Raw genomic sequence first — 10644 nt, forward strand, 5'->3', positions numbered from 1 at the left:
ATATCATAATAAAGGGGACAGTTCAACAAAAGGATTTAATAATATAAATAATTATGCACCCAAATTGGGAGCACCAAAACATATAAAACAATTAATAACAACATAAAAGAACTCATTTATAACAATGCAATAATAGTAGAGTATTTCAAGACCCCACTTATATCAATAGGCATATTATCTAAACAGAAAGTCAACAAGGAAACAATGGCTTTGAATGAGACACTGGACAAGATGGACTTGATAGATATATTCAGAACATTTCATTCTAAAGTAGCAGAATACACATTCTTTTTCTAAATAACATGGATCATTCTCTAGAAGAGATCACATAATAGGTCACAAAACAGGGCTCAACAAATACAAAAGAATGAAAATCATACCGTGCATATTTTCTGACAAAATAAAGGAGTAAACCAAAGAAAAAAATCTAGAAAGACCACAATTACATGGAAATTAAGTAACATGCTACAGAACAATGAATGGGTCAACCAGGAAATCAAAGACAAAAATTAAAAAAAATACATGGAGACAAATGAAAATTAAAACACAATGATCCAAAACCTTTGGGATACGACAAATGAGGGAAGTATATTGCAATACAGGCCTAACTCAAGAGGCAAGAAAATCTCAAAATGACTACCTAACATTGCACCCAAAGGAATTAGAAAAAGAGCAACAAACAAAGCTTAAATCCAACAGAATGAAGGAAATAATAAAGATTAGAGCAGAAATAAATTATATAGAAAATAAAAAGAAAAATAGATCACTGAAACCAGGAGCTGGTTCTTTGAAAAAAAAAATAATGAAAACTGATAAATCTCTGGCCAAACTTAGCGAAAGAAAAAATAAAGGACCCAAATAAATGAAATCACAAATGAGAGAGGAGAAATAACAACCAACACTATAGAAATACAAACAGTTCTAAGAGAATATATGAATACTATAGGCCAAGAGATTGGATCACCCAGGAGAAATGGATAAATTCCTAGAAACATATAAACTACCAAAACTGAAACAGAAAGAAATAGAAGATTTGAACAGACCAATAACCAGCAAAAAAATTGAATTAGTTATTAAAAAATTCCCATTAAAAATATTCCAGTGGCAGATGGCTGGGCTGCAAGTGTGTTACAATATTTGCAAATCACTCAATGTGATACACTTCATTAATAAAAGAAAGTTTAAGAAGCATATGATCCTTTCAATAGATTCAGAAAAATCATTTGACAAAGTACAACATCCATCCATGATGATGACTCTCAACAATGTAGGGATAGAGGGAAAAAATCTCAACATAATAAAGGCCATATACTAAAAATCCACAGCTCATATAATCCTCCATGGGGGAAAAATGAGAGCTTCTCCCCTATGGTCAGGAACAAGACAGAGATGTCCACTTTCACCACTGTTATTTAACATAGTAGTCACTTAACATAGTCCTAGCCACAGCAATGACAAAACAAAAAGAAATAAAAGTCATACAAATTAAGCAAAGAAGAAGTAAAACTTTCACTGTTTTCAGATAACATGATACTCTATACAGAAAACCTGAAAGATTCCACCAAAATTTTGTAGAACTGATAAAGGAATTCAGTAATGTCACAGGATATAAAATCAACATACAAAAGTTAGTTGAATTTCTTTACACCAATAATGAAGCAGAGGAAAGAGAAATTAAGAAATCAATCTCTATAATTGCAGTCAAAACAATAAAATATTTAGGAATAAACCTGACCAAAGAGGTGAAAAGCCTGTACTCTGAAAGCTATAAAACACTGATGAAAGAAATTGAAGATGACACACAGAAATGGAAAGACATCACATGCTCATGGATTAGAGCATGGATTGGACATTGTAAAAATTTCTATACATTATGTACCAAATCATAATGTACCTAGAAATAAATCTAACCAAATATGTGAAAGGCCAATACTCTGAAAACTATAAAACATTGATGAAAGAAATTGAAGAAGACAAAGAAATGGAAAAGATATTCCATGCTAATGGATTAGAAAAACAAATATTGCTAAAATGTCTATGCAACCCAAAGCAATCTACATATTTAATGAACTATCAAAATACCACCATCATTTTTCACAGACATAGAACAAACAATTCTAAAATTTGTATGGAACCACAAGAGACCCTGAATAACCAAAGCAATCTTGAAAATAAAGTCAAAGCTGGAGGTATCACAATTCTGGGCTTCAAGTTATACTACAAAACTTTAGTATCAGAACAGTATGGTTTTGGCACAAAAACAAACATATATCAATGGAACATAACAGAAACCCTAGAATGGAACCAACAACTACATGGTCAATTAATGCTTGAAATACCAGAAAAGAATGTCCAATATGGGGGTGGGGGACCATCTTTTCAACAAATAGTGTTGGGAAAACTGGAAAACAACATGCAAAAGAATGAAACTGGACCATTTTCCCACAACATACAAAAAAATATATTCCAAATGTATTAAAAACATAAATGTGAGACCTGAAAGAAATAAAATCCTAGACAAGAACACAGGCAGGAATCTCTTTGATATCGGTTTTGGCAACTTCTTTCTAGATATGTCTTTTGAGACAAGGGAAAGCGAAGCAAAATTAAACTATTAGTACTTCATTAAAATAAAAAGCTTCTGCATATCAAAGGAAACAATCAACAAAACTAAAAGGTAACATGCAGAATGGGAGAAGACATTTGCAAATGATATATCTGATAATGGATTGGCATCCAAAATATATTGAAAAACTTATACAACTCAACAACCATAAAACAAATTATCAAATTCCAGACGGGTAGAAGACATGAATAGACATTTTTCCGAAGAAGATATACAAATGGCCAACAGGCACATGACAGCATGCTCACTCTCACTGATCATCAGGGAAATGCGAATCAATACTATAATGCGATATCATCTCACCCTTGCCAGAATGCCCAAATCAACAACACAAGAAACACCAACACAAGCATGGATACGGAGAAAGGGTAACACTCTTACACTGTTGGTAGGAATGGAAACTGTTGCAGCCACTCTGGAAAACAGTATGGAGATTCCTTAAGGTGTTAAAAAATAGAACTACCCTATGATCCAGCAAGTTCACTACTTGTTATTTACACAAAGAATATAAAAATAATACTTCAAAGGGGTACATGCACCTCAGTGTTTATAGTAGCATTATCTACAATAGCCAAGTTATGGAAACAGCCCAAGTATCTATCCACTGATGAATTGATAAAAAAGACATTTTATATATAATATATATAATGATATATATGATAAGTATATATATTATGATATATATGATAAATATATATTTATATATATTATATATATAGGAATATTACCATTAAAAAAGAATGAAATCTTGCCATTTGCAGTGACGTTGATGGGGTTAGTATTATGCTAAATGAAATAAGTCAATCATAGAAGGACAAATGCCATATGATTTCACCCATGTGTGGAATTTAAACTACAAAACCAATCAGCAAAGAGGGAAAAAGAGAGAGAGTGAGAGGCAAACCAAGAAACAGACTGTTAACTATAGAGAACTGATGGTTACCAGAAGACATGTGGGTGGGATTATTGTTTTATGTTATGGGGAATAGGGATGGCACTTGTGTTGAGCACCAACCGAGTGATGTATGGAACTGCTGAATCACTGTATTGTACAGAGGAAACTAATATTACACTATGTGTGAACTACCTGGAATTTAAATAAAAACATTTTTAAAAAGAGAAATAACTATCAACTAAATACTGGATAACATTATAATAATATTATGTACAGAAAATCTACTTATCAGTGTACCTAATATTTAAATACAAATTTCCAAAGTGTAAACTTTTGTAAATGTATAATTAGTCTCTGAAATCCTATAAGCAACTATTTAGTTCAGGAATTAGTAGATGTAATTACTTCATGCCTATGCACCAGGACTGGGGGAAGAACACCTAAGATGATTATTTCTATCAGGTGATGATATTAAAAGATTTCGGTATTTTAATAATTGAAAGCTAACTGCAGGGTTTACAATATTAGTTTAAGAGAATGAATTAATGACCTCCTATCTTCTATATACTCTATTCATGAGTTGAGAAGAATATAAAAGCACCTAAGGGCACCTGGGTGGCTCAGGGGTTGAGCATCTGCCTTTGGCTCAGCTCATGATCCTGGGATTTGGGGATAGAGTCCCTCATCAGGCTCCCAAGAGGAAGCCTGCTTCTCCCTCTGCCTATGTCTCTGCTTTTCTCTCTGTGTCTCTTATGAATAAATAAATAAAACCTTTAAAAAATAAAATAAAAACATCCTAAAAGCATACTTTGAATTTTGGTTAAGGATTTTCATGAAACCCTATTATGTCCTTAATTATCTCAACATTTGGTTATTATCAGGCTGAGTTAATGCATCATGCTGAAGGCATTTCACACTTATTAGTCTTGATAAATTGTATATAAATCATCATAATGAACAGCTTCTACTCTTTCATAAATAATATGTAACTATTGCTCTCCAAAATAAGTTGGAGGTTAATTATATCACTACTTACTAATTTCACTTAAACTTTCAGTACTGAATTTAAGATAAAACACCCTCTCTATTTTGAGTATAACAGAACAGTTAATAGCATAGAAAATTTTCTTCTAGGAAATGGCAAGAGTGCTTTGCACTCAAAAGTGAACCTTTTTTCCAAAGAGGGGAGCTAACTACCTTAACTCTTCATACTATGATACAAATAATTCAGATGTTTTTCCTGACCTACAAAATTAGTATGATTGTATTTATGCATTCTAAATACTATCATTATTTTGGAAGGAATCAGTCTAAGTCTTAAATGAAACACTCGAATTATACCTACCAGCATTAAAAGCTACCTTACTTTTCATGAACATGGCTTAAATTATAGTTTTTTTTCCCCCTTTGGAAATGAAATGCTCGATTTTAACTAAGATAATCTGTATATAAGAAGACTAATTTGTATCCTTGTGACAATTTTAATTATTCTCTTGTTAGCACATATTCATAATCATGGAAAGCCTACCCAGTTTTCTTTGTATTAGAATCATACAAAATTATACCTTATTCCCTTATTACATCAATTGTTACTATTTTCAGGAAAATGACAAGGGTCCCTGGGTGGCTTAGTTGGTTAAGCACACAGCTCTTGGTTTAAGCTCAGGTCATGATCTCATGGGTCCTGGAGTCAAGCCCATGAGGCTCTACATACAGGAGGGAGCATGCTTGAAAATTCTCTTCTTTTGACCCTCTCTCTACTCACTCTGTCTCTCTAAATTAAATTTTAAAAATCTTTTAAAATAAAAATTGACAAAATTTAAAGATATAATGGATATGAATGGAAAAATATGTTGTATTGTATGTAACTGAACTTATTTAAATGATTTTGATGCAAATATCTTGACTTCTTCACAAACATTAATAAAAACCTCACTTCCATTTCAATTGGATTGTGGTAAAAATTTGTATCACCAGTATATCATAAATGCTGCACGAGATTCAGTGCATGTTGAATTGAATGCCATTACACAGCTCAAGGATAAGCTTGCCATTTTTTAGTAGACCCTAGCCAGGGAGAAAAAACTGAATAATAACTCTTTGTTGGTATTGTTTTATTTTATTATGGATTGTTCAATAAATGCCAGGACAATTCTCTTACTCCAATCCAATTCCCTTAAATGGAAAGGTTGTTTTTTCCCCCTTTTTTGTAAAAGAAGATACCTTGAAAAGAGAAATAGTTAAGAGTTTCTAGAAAAAGAAAGACTAGACAGAGCTTTGGAGACCTAAGTCATTTTAAGCCCCCAGCTATTTTCAGTGATCTATGCCTATCAGCTCTACTTTCCTTAGCACACATTACAAAGAAAGGCAAAAACCTCAGTAATTAAAGATTTCAAGGGAACAAAGGGAATGCAAAAACTAAGTCTCTACCAGGCCAAGAAACAACCTAACCATGCCAAAGAGGATAAATCAATGGTAAAATTCACAGTGCTGTTTCAAAAGTAAAGGTTGACCTAGTGCACATTCTTAAGTTACTTTTGCAAGATTTAAACCACGTTCCATAAGGGTTAATGAGGTCAAAACTAGCAGAAAATGTAAAACTTGTTTTTCAGAGAACTGTTTCTATTCAGTTATTGTTTCTTTTCAGATCCCACTAATAAATACATGGCTTTCTCTCCATAAGTCTCGACTCAGAACAACTAATATGGTTTTAGCCCATGAACAAGTAAGTCTCCGCATTTCCTACCTGACTTAAGGAGCTCAAGACCCCATCTAATTTTTTTTTCTTAGTTGTCACTTTATTTAGTTTTTCTTTTTCTTTTTTTTTAATAATTTTTTATTGGTATTCAATTTGTCAACAAACAGAATAACACCCAGTGCTCATCCCGTCAAGTGCCCCCCTCAGTGCCCATCACCCAGTCACCCCCACCTCTGCCCCCTCCCCTTCCACCACCCCTAGTTTGTTTCCCAGAGTTAGGAGTCTTTCATGTTCTGTCTCCCTTTCTGATATTTCCCACTTATTTTTTCTCCTTTCCCCTTTATTCCCTTTCACTATTTTTTATATTCTCCAAATGAATGAGACCATATAATGTTTGTCTTTCTCCGATTGACTTATTTCACTCAGCACAGGCAACACCCTTTTTGAACTCAGCCACAGGAACTTCTTGCAAGATACATTCACGAAGGCAAAAGAAACAAAAGCAAAAGTGAACTATTGGGATTTCATCAAGATAAGAAGCTTTTGCACAGCAAAAGATACAGTCAACAAAACTAAAAGACAACATACAGAATGGGAAAAGATATTTGCAAATGACATATAAGATAAAGGGCTAGTATCCACAATCTATAAATAACTTAGTAAATTCAACAGCAAAGAAACAAACAATCCAATCATGAAATGGGCAAAAGACATGAACAGAAATCTCACCGAGGAAGACATAGACATGGCCAACATGCACATGAGAAAATGCTCTGCATCACTGGCCATCAGGGAAATACAAATCAAAACCACAATGAGATACCACCTCACACCAGTGAGAATGGGGAAAATTACCAAGGTAGGAAACCACAAATGTGGAGAAAGGGGAACCCTCTTGCACTGTTGGTGGGAATGTGAACTGGTGGAGCCACTCTGGAGAACAGTGTGGAGGTTCCTCAGAGAGTTAAAAATAGACCTGCCCTAAGATCCAGCAATTGCACTGGGATTTACCCCACAGATACAGATGCAATGAAACGCCGGGACACCTGCACCCCGATGTTTCTAGCAGCAATGTCCACAATAGCCAAACTGTGGAAGGAGCCTCGGTGTCCATCGAAAGATGAATGGATAAAGAAGATGTGGTATATGTATACAATGGAATATTACTCAGCCATTAGAAACGACAAAGACCCCATCTAATTTATACTGATTCTTGGAGTTTGTCCATAGCCCCTTCCTTCGGTCTGGCCATTACTGATTGCTTCATTATAATTTTAAAATCTCTGCTGTAAGAGGAGCACAAGCTTTATTAACATAAAATACACATACAGGCATGTTTTCTAAGTAGGCCTGTGCAACTTATGTTCACCTTTCCCTGCAATGACAAAGCTCCACTTTCTGAATATTTGTCCTAAATCTAAAATAATAAGAATCTGCTTACCCCTGCTTGGAGAGTCGTGGCTTTGGAAATTGTACCCCATGATCTCCTTATTTGCTGTAAATAAAGTTTGTTTTGTGTGACAACTCCACCTGGTATAGTCTCTATCTATAACTCACCAACTACCAAACTCATGTTAGCTTGGCAACAATCTTAAAGATCATGTAGTCCTATTGAAGAATAAGAAACCAAGGGAAAAGAATCTAAGTGAAGTGCCCAAAGCCACAGAACTAGTTAGCAAGAGAGGCAAGCCTATAATTCAATTCTTCTTCCTCTCAATCACTTGTTTGTTTTTAATTACTCTTTGCTCTTGTGAGGTAAAGAGCAAAACCTGCAATGTGCTGTGTTCTCCATTCAAAAGCATTAGATTCACATCTGAAAAGATAGAATGATTTTTAGGACTCATATTAGTATACAATGTTACAGAAGTGCATCAAAGTTTGTGTTATGATTCTTCTCATAAATAAGACTCAGTCTTTTAATTCCTTTAGTTATTTTTTTAAAGATATTACATTCTAAGATAGGAGGCAAGATGGCAGAAGAGTAGCGGTCCTTCTTTCATCTGGTCCCCCAAACATACCTAGCTAACTTTCAAAACATCCTGAATACCTATGAATTCAACCTAAGATGTAAAGAGAGAACAACTGGAATGCTACAGAGAGAAATGTGATTATGGATAAGAGGAATGGATGGGACATATCAGAAGAAAAGCAAAAGGGGGAAGGAGACTTGGTAAGTTGCATCAGCAAAGTGGTACAGTGCACAATTAGGGACTTTAGAAATCTGCTCCTGAGAGAGTCTTCCCTGTCTGAAAAGTGCTCATTGGGGAAATAGGGCAGAATCACAAGAGGGACAGTGAAGTCTAAATATTCCCTGAGATTCGGTAAGAATAGGGGCACCCAGGAGAAAGCTCAACTTATGCCATAAACCACAAACCATGGTCGGATCGCAGAACTGATGCCATCCACCCTAGGTCCCAGTTAAGGAGGACTAGAACACAGGTACACTCCGGGGCATCTAGGAGAGGCAGACCAGATTTGCAGTCCAGCGGCTCAGCACTCTCTGTCCCAGGGCCCTGCAGCAGACAGAAGCGGGCTTTCCTTCATTCCCTCTGGAGAGAGGTGGAACCAGGGAGCACACAAGGCAGTGAAAACTCTCCAGTCACTAGGTGCCTTCCAATTTTTAAAAATCAGTGCCCCCTTGTCTGCCCCCAGGAACATCTAAATCATTGTGCACTGAGAGACTGCAGGTCCATACACAAGGGGAGCACTTGGCCCCAAGGCTGGAGATCAGGCCACGACCTTTTTTTTTCCCCCTCACTTCACCTGGGAGAGGCACAGCCCTAGAGAACAAAAGCCTCACTGGACAAAGAGCTTTATACAGAGCCCCCACCACCTGGCAAGGGGTGGGGCATCTCCATACAGGCACAGACAACTGAGAATCAGCATAGCAGGCCCTTCCCCCAGAAGACCAGCTGGAAGAATAGGGGGAAAGCAAGTTTGCTGACCAAGCAGCCCTGGAAAGCTCCAGGAGTGAGGGAAAATAGTATATAGTACTTGAGGTTTTTCCCTTATGATGCGTTTATCTTTCACGTTAAACTTTTCCAATAATTTTTCTTTTTTCCTGCCCTAACTACAATATATTATCAACTTCATTTTTAGTTTTTTTACCTTTGACTTTCATCTTTTTAAAATGACTTGCCATAAATATATTCTTCATTTTTGATTCTTTTCAATGTATACAATTTAAATTTTCTAAATATATAAGTTATGGGGGATTTTTGTCTTATTTTGGTTCATAATTTTGGAGTTTTGTACCTTCTAACATGAGGACCAAAATACATTCAGAACCAGGTGGAGCATCATGTTGGTCCACTCTGAAATTATATTCTCTATTCCTTCTCATTCTGCCCCCTCTTTTACCTTGTTTTGGTTTCTGTGGTTGCATTTGTGTGTCTATATAAGTTGTTGATTTATGTAAAACTGAAATTTAGCATCTTCTAACACAGAGAACAAAATACACAAAGAACCCAGGATCACCTTTATGGTCCACTCTGCAAGACTATATTCTGTCTCCCCAGTCATTTCCCCCCCTCCCCTTTAATTTTTTTTTACTTTTTAAAAAATTTGTTTTTCACTTTTTTGCGTTTTTTTTTTTTAAATTTTCTGGTCTTTGACCTCTTCAGAATTGTCTAGGGTATATTTTACTTAGGTCATTGTTGACACTTTTGACTCTGCTCACTCATACATCCATTATGCACTGGACAAAATGAATAAGGAAGAATTCTCCACACACAAAAAAGAACCAAAAGTAATACTCTCTGCCACAGATCTAATGGATATGGATTTAAGTAACATGTCAGAGATAAAATTCAGGGGTACAATTATAACATTACTGGTTATAAAAATTACTGGTTGAAAAAATTATAAAGGACTCTAGAGATTCTCTTATGGCAGAATTTAGATCTAATCAGCCCAAAGTTAAAAACACTTTAACTGAGATACAGTCTAAACGGGATGCTCTAACTGCTGGAGTTAATGAGGTCAAAGAGAGAATGACATAGAAGACAAGTTGATGGAAAGGAACGAAGGTGTGGCAAAAAGAGAACACAATTAAGAACCCAAAAGGAGAGGCTCCAGGGAATAAGTGATAGATTGAGAGGGAATAATATTCATCTTATTGGGATTCCAGAAGATGTGTGTGTGTAGAGAGAGAGAGAGAGAGAGAGAGAGAGAGAGAACCACAAAGTATATTTGAACAAATCCTAGCTGAGAACTTCCCTAATCTGGGGAAGGAAACAGGTATTAATATCCTAGAGATATAGAGGACCCCCACCAAAAAGAACAAAAAGTCGATGAAGACCCTGACATAATAGTGAAAATTTCAAATTTCAGAAATAAAGAGAAAATCCTAAAGGCAGCTCAAGACAAGAGATTCCTAATTCATATGGGGAGATATCAGATTAACAGGAGACCTATTCTCAGAGA

The 10644-nt window shown here is 35.5% G+C and overlaps 1 long non-coding RNA gene across 1 annotated transcript in view; it reads left to right on the top strand.

Annotated features, from left to right (window-relative positions):
- LOC140628714 (uncharacterized) overlaps positions 1-7743 on the top strand; it is a 101075-nt gene extending 93332 nt beyond the window's left edge. The window contains exons 3-4 of the long non-coding RNA XR_012026721.1: positions 6169-6246; positions 6646-7743. This is a non-coding gene — a long non-coding RNA (uncharacterized lncRNA). The remainder of the gene's footprint in view (positions 1-6168; positions 6247-6645) is intronic.
- Positions 7744-10644: the final 2901 nt, after the last annotated feature.

This window comes from Canis lupus, chromosome X, assembly GCF_048164855.1.
Source record: "Canis lupus baileyi chromosome X, mCanLup2.hap1, whole genome shotgun sequence".
In the NCBI taxonomy this organism is placed as follows: domain Eukaryota; kingdom Metazoa; phylum Chordata; class Mammalia; order Carnivora; family Canidae; genus Canis; species Canis lupus.